The 16,475-nt window shown below is 35.4% G+C and overlaps 1 pseudogene; it reads left to right on the top strand.

Moving 5' to 3' along the window:
- Positions 1-9,599: 9,599 nt before the first annotated feature.
- LOC140856369 (uncharacterized) lies at positions 9,600-11,677 on the top strand (annotated as a pseudogene).
- Positions 11,678-16,475: the final 4,798 nt, after the last annotated feature.

Here is a 16,475-nt window from a genome sequence, read left to right as displayed (position 1 = left end):
AAACCTAATCTCATGGTTTAGCAAGAAACAAAATTCGGTGGCACTGTCTACGGCTGAGGCCGAATACATTGCAACCGGAAGTTGTTGTGCTCAAATCTTGTGGATTAAGCAACAACTCGAAGATTTTGGAATCAAACTTAATGAAACACCAATAAAATGTGATAATACAAGTGCCATAAATCTATCTAAAAATCCAATTCAACACTCAAGATCTAAACATATTGAAATAAGACATCATTTCATAAGAGAACATGTTCAAAACAAAAATATAATTCTTGAATATGTTTGCACTGAAAATCAATTAGCCGATATCTTTACAAAGCCTTAGTGAGGATAGATTCTGTGAAATTAGGAGAAATCTAGGAATTCTAGATCCATTTGTCTGAAATTTCTCAATTTTCAAAGAATAGATGTCAAAAACTCTTAGAGCTCAATTTTCAACATCCATCCTGATCCCAAAAGCTCAGATTTATCACTCTAAAAACTTATCATTGAGCAAAATTCCTTCACTCAAAATTTCAAATTTTTTGAAATTTATTCATATTTTTTCTGATTTTCTGAACTTCATGAGTCGACCTCCATGAGTCGACTCAATGGCAAACTTGTAAATCCCACCAACTTTCAACGGGTTCATTGTTTTTATAAGGGTTACTGTTTGTGAGACGACTCATCTTCCCATCGTTCTTCTTCCAAAAGCCGTCTTCTCCAACTCTTCTTGCTCCAAATCTAAGGATCAATTCTGAGGCAATTCTCCCTCCTACTCTCCACCAAAAATCGCCTCCTTTGAAAAGAGATTTCTCGTGCTTTCTCGCTTTGCTTGGCGCGGTTTGAACGTGCCCTAGCACTTCACCGAACTTCCAAAATCACTTCTTTTCTCCACTAAAATTCCTCTTTACTCTCTTGTGATCCCTCCTCCTCTCAATTCAAGTCTTCTTGTCTGCTACTTTATTGGATATGGCTTCAAAGATGAAGCTTCCTCAAAGAAGAAAATCAATCCGTGAGCCTGAAGATATTGTCCGAAAGAAAAGGCATGCTCAGTCTTCAACTGCTCCCACTCCAGTTTCAGTACCTGCTCAAGGTCTCTCTCAATCCTCCATAAGCCCCAGTGTAAATCCTCTTTCTGATAGAAAAGTAGAAACCGGAAAAAATATAGATTTTCGGTTCTTTGAGAAAGAAGGCTTTACTTTTGCTACCAAGATCAAAAATCAAGGATGGGAACTTTATTGCTCTCTTAAGGAAGTCACCTATGTTGATCTAGTTAGAGAGTTCTACCAGAACCTAAATTATGGAAATGGGTCAGTGACTTCAACAGTCAAGGGGATTGACATATGCTTGAATTCTAGGATATTGGGAGAAATACTTCAATTGCCTAGTGAAGGATACTCATATATGGAACTCCCAATTAAAGAAGAGGGGATCAGAATTATCTTAGGAGAAGCTTTTTCAGAAAGTTTAAACAGATTGAAGCAAAGCTATTATCCATTGAGATGAGGGTCCTGCATCAGATTGTAACAAAACTCTTCTTTCCTAGGAGTGGTAGACATGACTTACTATCTGGCAGAGATGTTTGTGTCATGTTTCATATCATCACTCAGACCCCCCTAAACCTCCCTGCACTTATGATAGAGGCCATGAGAGAAACTTTGAACAGATCCAAGGCACACTTGCCTTATGGTATGGCCCTTACTAGAGTATTTAGGAGGTTTGGAGTTAGTTGTGAGGGGGAGACACCTACCAAGCTCTCACATGTGGATACTTTCAACCAACACAGCCTGCACCGAATGGGAATTACAAAGACTGTTGGTGGTTGGATCAAGGGCTCTGAAGAAAGAACTGAGGAGAGAGTTGAGGAAAGAGCTGAAGACAGAACTGAAGGCAGAGTAGAAGAAGAAGGTCCATCTTCTCCTGTACATGACTTCAGGGCAGCTTCACCAGATACCCAGTTCATTCCTGATACTGAGGCTGGCCCTTCTGAGTTTACTAGGATGCCCACACCAGTGTATCAGCCAGAGAGTAGAGCACCTCATTCAGAGTTCAGACTGGCTGATGATCAGATCGAGCATATATCTCAGCGTGTGGCTTCTTTGCTGTCTAACCAGTGGAGTAGTACTTCTTTTGCACCTGGAGCTACCTCTTCTGATCAGACCATTACTCCCCACATCTCCACCTTGTTTCAGATGATATCAGATCAGTCCATCAGGATACAGCAGCTTGAGGACACAGTCTGGAGACTGACTGGCAGAGTTCTTGACTTGCAGGGGCAAGTCCTTGCATTGGCCCATCCCCAGCCACAGGAGTCTACTATTGAGGTCACAGACCTCACTGCAGAGGCTGGCAGGCTCAGAGGAGCACTAGAAGGTGGATATGAATTACTGAGGAAAGAGATCCGAGGATCAAGTGAGCATGCTACCACCCAGTTCACTGCTCTACTTCAATCTGTTTCCAGAGCACTGAACGTACTTGATTCTATCAGACTCATGGTTTCAGCCCTAGCATCTCAGCGTTCTCAGCCACCCAGTTCATCTCGTTCTCCTGCTCGTGCCAGAGGCAGACGGGGTAGAGGACGCACTTCTGATCCATCATCTCCTCACCCTATATCTGATGACTCCGATCATTGACTTATCTTGATTTTTACTAGGTCCTAGGAGTTAGTATCTTGTTCTAGGATCTATACCTTGGGGCCATGTATTGACAATTAGCTGGTTGAATTTTATTTTTAAGAACTATGTATTGAAACAATTATGATATTAATGGAATCATCTTTTACTATATTTCTATCTCTTTGTAATGATCATATTTTGGTTATATATTTTCTTCTTGAAATATTGTCTTCTCCTTGTTGTTGTTTGCTGTTGATAATTGCTATATTAAGGGGGAGCAAACATCTGTGAAAAACTCTAAAGAGGAAGAAATTAAAGAATATTTCAGAAAAAGAAAAGGAAGAGTTAACTATGTATGATGATGTCAAAAAGGGGAGAAATTAAACAAAAATAAAAATTAAAATTGGACAAAACGCAAAACCCTAAATTATGAGAAAAAGGGGGAGAAATTAAACAAAAAAAACAAAGATTGGAAGATTAAAACAAATATTGGAGAAATTAAACAAAAACAAGGATTGAAAGATTAAACAAAACTTTGAGAAATTTGGTATCGAAATTTGGTATCAGACAGAACTTAAACAAAAAGTCATCCATCAAAAGCAAAATCATAAGTACAATGCAAATAAGTATTTTTTTTATATGCTCTGATATATTTCAAAATTCAAACTTGCTCTGATACATCTTTTGAAATTTTATTCACCTTGATACATCTTAAGAAATTTATTTTACTCTGATACACCCTACAATTTCTTTTAACTTGCTCTGATACATGATAAAATTTAATCCGATACAGTATGAAGGTTTCTCTGATAAATTATAACATTTGATCTGATACAGTGAGAAAGTTTCTCTGATATATTATTACATTTGCTCTGATACAGTGTGAAATTTTCTCTGACATTTGCTCTAATACAGTGAGAAAGTTTCTCTGATATATTATAACATTTGCTCTGATATAGTGTGAAATTTTTTCTGACATTTGCTCTAATACAGTGAGAAAGTTTCTCTGATATATTATAACATTTACTCTGATACAGTATGAAATTTTCTCTGACATTTGCTCTAATACAGTGAGAAAGTTTCTCTGATATATTATAACATTTGCTCTGATACAGTGTGAAATTTTCTCTGACATTTGCTCTAATACAGTGTGAAATTTTCTCTGATATATTATAAAATTTTTTTTTGCTCTGATACATTGTAAAATCTTTTCTGATAACATTGCAAAAAAATTATTTTTCTTGCTCTGATACATTGCAAAATTTATTTCTCTTCTCTTGCTCTAATATATCTTGAACTCAAAATGATCTAATACCCTTTTCAAATCTTTAAGAAAATGGACAAACTATTTTTGCATTTATATTACATGCCAAAAGAATCATACTCTTTTCAAGCATATACACCTATAATGGATTCTTTTGAAATTAATGCATTAACATAAATATTTTTATTCAAATATTTTGTCATCATCAAAAAGGGAGAGATTGTTGCTCCTAGATTGATTTTGATGATTACAAAGCAGATTGAAGGGATACAAATAATTTTAAAATGAAAAAGTTCTTATGCTCTTCAAGGGCAAAATCATAATTTCACTAAAATTCTGATTTGATAGTACCATTTGGTAGAACAAATGATTTGAAATCTATTGGTAAAATTTTATTGTGTTTGGACTTATATTTTTGAAGTTATGAAGGTTTGAAGTGCATGAGTCGACTCATGAGTCAACTCATGGCACTGTGAGCTGATTGGCACGCAAAAATTCTTCTTGGCACGCTAGTTTTCTGGCTTGGCACGACCTGTGAGTCGACTCATGAGTCGATCCACAAGGCATGAGTCGACTCATGAGTCGACCCCTGCTAATTTGAGCCAAGAATTTCCAGAAACGCATTCTCTGATTTTTGCAACAGAGGTCGACTCATGAGTCGACCCCTGAAGCATGAGTCGACTCATGAGTCGACCCCTGCGACGGAAAATGTCAGCAACGGCTATTTTTTTGTCCGTTTTAATTACCATTTATGCTTCCTAAAAATTCTCTAACGGCTCTTTATCTACCTAAATTATTTTCTCTTGCTTCTAATGCTACAAAATGCTTTAAATGGTGAAAGAAATTGCAGATTAAATAGCGGATCAAACGTGAAATCAAAAAAAAAAGAGAAGAATAGAAGAAAGGATCTGAAATTTGCAAGAAAAAGCCTGAGATCAACGAAAAATCCAAAAAGAAAAAGAGAGAGGATCCACAATATACCAAAGAGATTGTGAAAGAGAAAAGCAAGATCTTTCAAGGAGAGAATTCTTCACGCCTATTGTTTCAACCTTGATCTAGAGATCGTTCAAAGCTTTCAAGAGATCTTCAATCAACAATCAACCTGTTCTCAAGCATTCAAGCATTCATCCACTTTGAGAAAATCCGAAAAAGGGGTTCTTCATTTGAGTAAAGCTTTTATTGTTATATTCGCTCATTTAAGGAGCTGTTATTGTATTAATCTGTGCTTAAAATTTTCTAACTCTTTGTGAGTTTTTGTTCTTATTTTTGGAGGATTTCCAAAATAAGGAAAGGTTGATCCGAACCTGAAATCGGAGTATTTTGGGTTTACTTGTACCCGAAAAATAAGTGATCTAGCTTGGGATAGCTAGTGTCGGAGTTTCCGACGTTTTGTATTCGGGTTGAATACAAAGGATAGTGGATTGAAATTCCAAATAGGATCTTGGGGAGTGGATGTAGGTGCAAGGTTAGCACCGAACCACTATAAATCCTTGTGTTTGTGGTGTGCTTTATCGCTTCACTTTATTTCTTTATTATATTCTTGCATTCCTGCTTTAGGTAATTAATATTGAATTAAAGTCTTTGTTTTGTTCTTCATAAGTAATCAGTTGGGCTTAAAATTTTTAGAAACCCAATTCACCCCCCCTTCTTGGGTTGCATAGCTGGGCAACAGTTAGCGCCGCTCAGATAACCTTCGGCACCTTGTGTGTACACCATGTATGCCACCGTGGAAGAGCTGAAGGAGAGCCTCAGAACGATTGCACCGATTGCGATAAATTTTTTCAAGAGCGAGAGCGTTGCGACATGGCCGAGAGCGAGAGCATGACGACAGAAGCATGGAGGTTCTGATGGACCGTGGATCCTCCCTTTTTCTCTGATTTTTCCTATATTTTTCTAAGTTTTTTCATTGCTTTTCCATCGTTGGGAGTCTCAATGAGGTGGGAGGCTTGGAGTGGCCAAATAGGCCACGTGGTTTCCTCCCCTCTTTCTAACAAATCACATGTCAAACGGAGGCTTCTCCATTGAAAGATCTCTATTTTAATATATATATATATATATATTAGATCAAATTAAAATTTATTTGGATATGTTCAAGTTACTTGAAAATATTAAAGATATCTAAATATGTTACAAATAATTACACATTAGGAAAAAAGGAAGCCATGTTTCCTTCATCTCTACACAAGCAGAGAAAAAATTTCCAATAAATTTTGTAGAACTAGTCTTAATTATTTTAGAAAAAAATTTATATTAGAAAAATTGAATTTATAGTTATTTTAGAAAGCCATTAACTAATTCCATGCACTCAAAATTAAAAAAAGTCAAAAATTAAAATAACTTTGAATTCAAGTGAGATTTTTTAAGATTAGTTTAGGAAAAAATATTGGTTGTTTAGAGTCCAATCCATGTACAAAAAAATGAATTCAAAAACCTTTTAAGAATATCTCAAAAAAATGGAAAATAAGATAAAACAAATTTTGCAGGAATATTCTTAATTATTTTAGACAAAAATTTAATTTAGAATATTTTAAACAATATTGGGCATCACCTAAAGAAAAAAATAAAATAAATTGCATGGAACTCTTCTTAATTATTCTAGAAAAAATAAAATTAGATATTGCATAGTTGTGATACATGAAAATTTAGAACTGACTAATTATATTGAAAAAAATGAATTTCGAGATAGTTTAAAAATTGTTAACCAATCCATACATTTAGAACAAAAAAAATTTGGAAAAATTGAAATAACTTTGAATTTGAGTGGGACTATTTCAATGGTTTTTGAAAAATATTTTTGGCCATTTACATTCAGTGCACAGAAAAAGAATTCAGGAACTTTTGCAAATATTTCTCTCCATATCCCTGAAGGAAAATTTTGAGGAAAAAAATTCCAAATAATTTTGTAGGACTCTTCTTAATAATTTAGGCAAAAATCAAATTTAGGTTATTTTACAAACATATTGGCTGTTTAGATGGTATGTGCAAAAAAATATAAATTTAGTCTTATTTTAGAGAGTCACTGTACGTAGAAAAATAAATTTGGAAAAAATTGTAGTAAGTTGGAATCCCTCTCTATCTATACAATGCATAGGAGAGAGAAAACTTAAACTTCGTTGTGGGATAAAATCATTGCAGTTAGTATAAATTCATCGGATCTTAAGAAGATTATCATTGTGATGAGAAGGCATATGTTATTCGAAGATCTATTGCCAAAGAGGTTGATGCTATATCACTACAGTAAAAGGGAGAATTAACCATCATTTTTTGCCGACGCTTTTTGAAAGCATCGGCAGGTTGCGCTGACCTACCGACGCTTTTAAAAAGTATCGTATTTTCAACGATGCTTAAAAGCATCATAAAATTTCAGCATTGTCAATGCTGACGCTTTTAGCAAAAGGTCGTTAAATAAAAAAAATACCGACGCTTTTTTGCGTCATTATTTAACGATGCTAAAAAGCGTCGTTAGGTTCGCTTAATTTGACCTCCGTTCTCTCGTGCCCTAATCTATCTGCCGCCGCCCCCTCCCACCCATTCCTCCCGTTCTCCCATGCCCTAATCCCCTCCCGACCCCCATCTCTGCCACTGACGCTGCACCTGCCATCCACACCACACCGCCATCCGCCGCTCCCCTCTGCTGCCGCATCTGTCCATGCCGCACCGGCGCCGTCCACGCCGTATGCCATCCGCCCTCCTCGAAGCCACCCCACCAGCCATCCTCCCCTCCCCCCTCCCGGCGGTCGTCTTCGCAGGCCCAAAAGACCCCCCCGGTCCCCCTCCCTGACCCGACCGCATCCCACCATCCCCCTCCCCGACGTCGTAACCCACTGCCCCCCCACCCCCCCGCCCCCCCGGCCCGGCCACCGACCCAGCCGACAGATGGCCCCCCTGTCCTCCCTCCCCGGCCTCCGACACCCATCCCCGACGCCACACCCCATTGCCCCCCCGGCCCGGCCACCGACCCAACCGACAGGTGGCCCCCTGTCCTCCCTCCCCGGCCTCCGACACCCATCCCCGGCCCTCCCAGTGGGCCATGCTCCTTGGCCCCCTTGCTCCCCGACCGCACCGCCTCCCTTCCAGCTACCGGTGCTCCTCCGCCCCCTCACTCTCCGACCTTTGGTATATAATTTAAATTTTTTTTAAATATATTTTAGATAATTTAAAATAGATAAAATATATATTAATTATTTACTGTCATATTTTTTTATTGAATGTAGGTATTTGACGAAAACAATATCGTCCAGTATTTTCTCATATTATTGTCCACTGTAAGTAATTCATTTCTCTAATAATGTTTTGTTTTTTAGATTGGAAGATTATTCTCATGTATGGCATTATTTGGAAGTGTACGTAGTAGTTAGAGGATTTAGATAATATTTTAATTATTTTTGTTAATTATTTCTAGATTTAATTGTGATGCCTTAGCTTTTGATGGCTAGACTGACTTTGGGAAAGAGATTGTTTGTTTTATTGTATATGAGAATTTTGAATGACTTGGTTAGGATGCATGCTAATCTTAAGGGTTTATTTTGTTGATTCTTTTATTATTTGGTTGCCATCGAATGATTATCTAATTTAGTTGTTAAAAGTTTATGACACAGTACATAATATTTAATTAACATGCACGAGACTTGGGTCTCGGCCTTGCACGCTCGGGTCTTTGGTCCCAGTTGGCGTCGAAGGCATCCAGTCCTACATGCTCAGGCCGATGAAAGATGCCAGACAATGTTAATTATGAATTAATTTTAAAAAAAATTACATTGCATAGAATCATAGATCCGTCTTTTGATTAATATACATATTCTATTGTATCCGTACATTTATTTATTTTTGTATGGATAAAAGAATTATGTATATTGATCAATTGATTGTCTAGTATGGACAGTTTGAAAAATGTGAGTAATTCTATAGGTCATTACAATAATCAAATGGTATGCTGAGGGTTCGAAAAAAATTTCAGACGGTATTTTTCTTTTGTTCTTTCTATACGGGAGAACTAAGAAAAAATACTGCCAAAATTTTTTTCGGCTCTTGTTGTATATCATTTGATTACTGTAATTGACCTATAAAATTAATGTATTTTCTGAATGGGATAGGACCTTCTTTATCTATTAGTTGATGATAGCAAGCATTTACTATATAAAATATATCATATCTAGATGTATTTTTGAGTCTTCAAGTTATATAATGAACTACAATAGCTGTTATTTTTTTAAATTTTATAAAATGACTGATATTTTTTACTCATTGTATTAATATAGATTGTATAATTTTTTTTATTTTTAGATAAGTTGCAAGTTCGATCATTTTTATCCTACAATGGACAAAAGTTGGATAAATAAACCAAAGAATAGTAAAGAATATTTAGATGGAGTTCATGACTTCATTAAATTTGGTATGGAGAAAAGTAGTTTGAATGAAAAAATTTTATGTCCATGTCGAAAATGTGTAAATAGTTCTTCTTTAGATCCACAAATTGTTGAAGAACATTTGATATGGAATGATTTTTTAAGAGGTTATACCGACTGAATTTTTTATGAGAAATTTATGTTGCCATCATCATGTAACCAACCTCTGACTCATTTTGGATCCACTAGTCTACAAGACAATTCTGTAAGAGATGATGATATAAGGGGTTTGATCACAGATGCTTTTGGACTTGGTGTTCAAAATTTAGGTGAATCCAATAGTATACAAGAAACAGTTGGGATGTTTGATGGATGTACGCATACGGACGTATGCATGTTGAGGAGCCTATACATACATCTAATGATGAGACAGTTCGTTATCACACCTTAATGAAAGATGCAGATGAAGAATTATATCCGGATTGTACAAAATTTTTTAAGATTTTTTTCTTGTATATTTATTCCATTTAAAATATTTGAATGGATGGTCTGGGAAGAGTTTTATCATGCTACTCAAGTTATTAAAGGATGTATTTCCAGAAAGCACTCGTTTACCACCATCGTATTATGAAGCAAAAAAAGTAGTAAAAGAATTGGATCTTGGATACGAAAAGATTCATAGTTGTCCGAAAGATTGTATGTTATATCGAGGTAAAAATGCTAATCAAGAGTCATGCAATGTATGTGGATCTTCAAGATAGATAACACAAAAAGAAAATCGAGACGATGTACTGAATGAATTGGATGCAATGCAGAGTAAAAAGAAACCGACGAAGGTATTGCGTTACTTTCCTCTTATACCTAGATTGAAAATGATTTATGCATCATCAAAAACTACTTCATCAATGAGATGGTATGATGAAGGACGTCCAAAGGATGGAATATTGAGACATCCAATAGATAGTCTTCAATGGAAAGTATTTGATGATAGGCATCCTGATTTTGCCTATGATGTTCGCAGTGTTAGGTTTGGCTTAGCTTTTGATGGCTTCAATCCATTTCGAACCCTGAGTTCTACCTACAGCACTTGGCCAGTCGTTTTGATACCTTACAATTTGCCACCATGGATGTGCATGAAATAATCATCACTTATCTTGTTAATGGTTATTTCAGAAAATAAGGGTCCAGACAATGATATTGATATTTTTCTACAGCCTTTAATAGAGGAATTGAAACAGTTGTGGGAGGATATTGATGTATTTGATGCTTCCAACGGTCAAACATTTAAACTACGGGCAGCTTTGTTATGGACTATTAATGATTTTCTAGCATATGCCAATTTATCTTACTAGAGTACAAAGGGACGGGTCGTATGTCTTTGTTGTGGAGATTCAACACATTCAATTTGGTTAAAATATGGAGGTAAATTTTGTTACATGGGACATCATCGATGGTTGGAAGTAAATCATCCGTTTCGATTTCAGAAAGATTTGTTTGATGGTACTATAGAATTGGGATGTGCCCCTATTCCACCTTCTGAAACTGATGTTCATAGACAAATGGATGGCATCAATTACAGCTATGGTAAGCACTCAAAGTCCTCTAAAAAAAGAGGAAGGGATGATGTTGAAAGCTCAATGCACGAAGGGTTACCAGAGCAAGTCAGTATCAGTACTATAGATGCAGAGGTATTTTAAGATCCAGATGATTATTTCAAAGATGAAAATGAGGAAGACACATAGATAGCATCTACACAACAGCCCAGTAAATATTTATGAAAAAAATGAAGTATCTTTTTTGACTTACCTTTTTGAAAATATAATCTTATTCGGCACAATCTTGATGTCATGCATATAGAGAAGAATGTTTGTGATAATTTACTTGGAATATTTTTAAATCTTGATGGAAAGAGCAAAGATAACATGAAGGTGCGTCTTGATTTAAAAAAAATAGGTATCCGACAGGAGCTTCATCCTAAAATATTTGCTAATGATAGAATTTATGTGCCTCCTGCATGTTACACAATGTCTGCTCGAGAAAAGAATAATTTTTTGAGAGTTTTGAAAAGTATCAAGGTACTTGATGGATATGCATCAAATATTTCACGGTGTGTGCATCTAAAGGATCGAAAACTTTCAAATCTTAAAAGTCATGATAGTCATATATTGATGCAAGATATCTTTTCAATAGTTTTAAGATCGTCATTGCCGAAACAAGTTGTTGCAATTGTACTTCAATTATCATCATTCTTTAAGGCATTATGTTCAAAAATTATTGATCCTCGGAAACTTGATCAGTTAGAGTCCGATATTGCAATTACACTTTGCCAGATGAAAAAAATTTTTTCTCCTGAATTTTTCACTATTATGGTACATCTCCTCATTCACCTAGCTTTAGAAGTTAAAGTTGGTGGACCGGTACATTATAGATAGATGTATCCTATTGAGAAGTATTATTGCAAACCTTAAATCTTTTGATAATTTTATTAGAAATAATAGCATACTGATATTTTAATAAATATTTAATTCTTGAAGGTATTTTGTGCATCTTAAAGATTATGTGCGAAATAGAGCCTATCCCGAGGGCTCAATTGCTGAAGGATATACTGCTGATGAATGTTTGACATTTTGTTCAAGATATCTTCAAGGTGTAAAGACTATTTTTAGTCGACCTCAACGGCATAATGACTTTGTGGAGAATGCAAAACTGTATAAGTTCTCAACTGTTAGAAAATTTTTGGGAAGAGCTGAAATATTGTACTTGATCAAAAATTTTTAGCACAAGCACATCGTTATGTGTTACTTCATAGTGACATAATATCTGACCATCGCAGGTTAGTATATTTAAGGCATGACATCAAGATTTAAATTTTATATTAGATATAATATTCTAAATGATATATTTATATTTTATGCAGTGAATTTTTAATTTATCAGAGACGAGTCAATCATAACATTCGTCCTAATGCAAGGATTGAACAGCGATGGTTGGTCGAGTTATTCCCTATGTGGCTTTCGAATCAGGTGTGATTTATATTTAATTATGGGATACATTAATTTTTGATACATATTTAATATCAGATAACTCAACAGCACTTTATATCATTTTTTTTAGATATCAAAGATGATGGAGACAAATAATTCAGATGAACTAATAGCTCTTGCTCGAGGACCTAACAAGATTATGAATAGATATAAGGTTTCATAATTAATGGCTTTAAATTTCATACTAGAGAACGGAAGAAATTTAAAAAAATACAGAATAGCGGTGTTATGGTGGAAGCGGATGAAAAATCCTATTATGGTGCACTTAAAGATATCTATAAGTTGGATTATTATGAAAAATTTAAAATAGTATTGTTTAGATGTGATTGGGTAGACATAAACTTACCAAGGGGTTTGAAACAAGATGCAAATGGATTTACACTTGTAAATTTTTCAAAGTTGATACACACTGGTGTGTTATTGAAGGATGACCCATTCATTTTTTCATCTCAAGCTCGTCAAGTATTTTATGTACAAGATGCAAAAGATAAAGATTGATTTACTGTCATCAAAATAAAATCTAGAGACTTATATGATATGAAAACCAAGTGGAGGATGATGACGATGACACTTATACACAATATATGCCCTATAATTTTGTGCCAGCTGATGATTTAAATGCTACGATGATGTTGGTTAGGACAGAATTTGAAGAAAACACTACTGCTTGATTGTTACTGGTAATAATTATTTATGATGTATATAATTTGTATTAATTATTGTGTTATTTTACTTCATATATTAACTGATTCTATCTTTTATTTATATAAATGCTAGGTGACATCATGCGTCGCAGGGGATGATATGCTCGTGTGTAGTTTCAGTTTTCACAGACAGAGACCTGTACGTCTTCTTCAGCACAACAGCCTGAGGCCAGTTTAGCTGCACAGCATTCCGAGCCCTGTCCTTCTTCATCATGAGCACAGCACGATCCTCCTGTTCATCAGTCAGATGATGAGATACACGTGCAGGATATATATTATCTTTCATGTAATTTTATTTTTATTTTATTTTATATATATTTATGATATCGTTACTTTTATGTACTTTTTGCAGACGGATCTGAAAGAGTATGCCTCAGACGCAGACCCACAGTAGTACGAGATGTGTGGCAGATGTGTGAGGGTGAGAGAATTATTGTGGAGTGCAATCAGCTAGGTCAGCCAATTAAGAAAGTTGCCTGCTTATTGACTTCATTTTTGGGGACTGTTGCTCGGAGGCCTTAGCTATGTCCGTTAGGCTATGCAAAATGGAATGACATGCTTCCAACGTACAAAGTTGAGCTCCTCCGAGTTATAGAGATAATGAATTGATGTTCATACTATGTATTAATTGTTAATCACTTATATAATTTATTTTATTTAACTTTTTTTTTTATAGAGCAAGTTTGTTCTCCCTCCATCCACTCATGATTTTATAATGAAGTCTCTCAACCGCAAATGAAAAGAATATAGAACACAATTGAAGAGGAACTATATGAGACAGGGTATAACAGAGGAGGAGGTTGCTAGGAATAATCCTCCTGATATACCCCCTCATTAGTGGATGGAGTTGGTTCATTATTGGTTCTCCAAGAGGGCACAGGTATATTATCTGCTCATTATCTTTTCTTTTAAATATTTTATAAAAATATTGATTTATATTGTATATTATATATTATACATATAACAAATTTTTTACTTTATTTTACAGACTTATTCTGCTATTGGTAGAGCTGCACGAGCAGCTCAGTCTGTTCCTCATATATCGGGGTCGAAGAGTTATGCACGACTCTGACAGAAGTTTGTATGTTTCTTAAACTTTCATAATTAACTTCTAATTTTTATGTTGAAACATTTATATAACTAATATCATTATGTATCGTGGACCATGTCTGTATCATGATACTCATATATTTTTTTAAATTGTTATAACTGTTTGTTTAAAATTGAAATTATTTGTGTAGGTAGATGAGCATGGGAGAGAACCCGGTAAAGTAGAGTTTTACTGGATGACTCATACTCATCAGGATGGTACTTTTGTTCGAGATGAGTCGAGAGATTTATATGTACGGTATTATTAATATTCTATTTTTTATAATAATTTTAATTTAATTTTGTTAGCTATTAATGTATAACCTTTTTTCAAAAAAAATACAGGAGAGGGCTACATCTCTCATTGCAGAGCATGACGACGAGTCCACAGCATTTACGCAGCAGAGCCGTATCGAGGTCGAGGTGTTCACAGAGTTGATGGGACCAGAGCGCTACGACCGAGTGAGGGGTTATGGAGTAGGAGTCACCCCCACTCAGTTATCTGAGATTAGTCGATATACGCAGCATGCTGCAGTAGATGCTCAGGATTCACGCATCCGCAGACTCGAGGTGGAGATACAGAAGATTAGACAGAGTCATGCCGCTGAGATGGAGATGCGACAGAACCGTGCCAAGATGCAGGCCATGAGGGGACAGATTGATCGGCTTACATCTTTATTAGAGATGTATGGTCCATCTCAGATAAACACATATTATTAAATATATATTTTTCTATTAATTTGATAATCTATATATTTTTATTTATAGATATGTAAATCAAGCTTTTCATGTGTTTCTTGTAGGCTCCTGGTACATCAGGCACCCGTCGAGACGGCGGCACATTACGTGGAGACAGCGACGACCATCCACCTGCAGATTGACATCATTTTATTTTTATTGTAGTCTTATATTTTCTGTATGCTTTTAGTTAGGTTGAACTCTTGATTGTAATGGATGATTAGTACTTTATTTTTATTTATATAAAACAATGTCTTTTGGTTTGGTTAAATTTGCTATTGAAGTTTGCTTTTGGTGTGAATGATGGTGATTGTACAGATTTATGTTTGAATAATTGATATAATTTTGTACAAAAATGTATGTATTCTTTTTTTTGTATATAAAATCTATATTTTTTTTTCTATTAAAAAAATTAACGACACTTATAAGCATCGTTAATAGACTGATTAACGATGCTTATAAGCGTCGCTAGTGACTTAACTGCCGACGCTTTAAAAAGCGTCTTGGTAGAGTGGAGGACGCGTTGTCATTAACGACGCTAAAAAATACTGATAAAATTTAATTTTACGATGCTTTAAAACGTCGTTAGAAAATATTACGATGTTTTTAAAAAGCATCGACGCTTTTCGGCTCCACTCTTACATAGGCGACGCTTTCGCGATGCTTTTTGAAGCGTCGTAGAGCTTATCGTAAAATGCCTTTTATAGTGTCGTCTTTTATCATTTTCATTGTAGTGTATTTGGTATTTATTTCAATGGCAAATTGGCAATGGTGATAATATCTATATTTTGGATGATGTGTGGATTAATAGTATACTACTAAAACAGAAAACCTATTCCTGTATATAGACAACATTTTGCAGTTGGAGGGTATTCAACTTGCTTCTCTAATTATTAATTCTTATAAGTGGGATGTGCTAAAGTTATGGGAGTTTTTCACTTTAGATACAATCCAACAGATTATTACTTTGTCCTTTCCGAAGTATCCAACTCAAGATGCTTTAGTGCGATATAAGACTGGTTCAAATAAACTTAAGGCTCGAGATATATACAGAGATCTTCTTGCTATCTCTAAGGAGGATATTGACGCTAATAGAACCGTTTCTACTATTTGGAATGTAATTGCAGCTTCTAGAGTTCAGCTTTTCTTTTGGAAAATTAGATGGTATAGACTTCCCTGCAAGTTTTTATTGGCTGACAGAGGACTCATTGATGAACACTTCACTAGTTGTGGTGTATGTGGCCTTGTTGAAAATGTTGAGCATGGGTTGATCGATTGTCAAATTGCGAAGGATACATGGACGGTGATCACCCATAGGTTTGGATACTATGGCTATTACATTTCATAGCAAGCCTTGTTAGATTCTCTCATGTTGGCAACTCAGTGATACAGTCAATTATTACTTATGCTTCTTGGATGCTTTGGTCAGCTTGAAGTAGCCGAGTGTTTCAAAGTAATATTTCTAATCCTCTCTTGATTGTTGAATATGCTATAAGACTGGCTTCAGAATTTTATGATCTTAATCATGATAGCCCATCAAGTAACTCATTGCACTGGGATGTCTGCAACTCCAATAACTCCTCTCCTTCTTGTTTTTTGCAGGTTTGTTGAATGCTCCCTCCCTATAGATTGCTCAAAATTAAATTTGATAGGTCTTTAATCAAGTTGGAGCAAGTTTCATTGCTAGATAC

The sequence above is a fragment of the Elaeis guineensis genome, chromosome 3 (genome assembly GCF_000442705.2).
Source record: "Elaeis guineensis isolate ETL-2024a chromosome 3, EG11, whole genome shotgun sequence".
NCBI classification, from domain to species: Eukaryota; Viridiplantae; Streptophyta; class Magnoliopsida; order Arecales; family Arecaceae; genus Elaeis; species Elaeis guineensis.
Note: the sequence above shows the minus strand (reverse complement) of the source record. Positions and strands in the feature narration are given on the sequence as shown.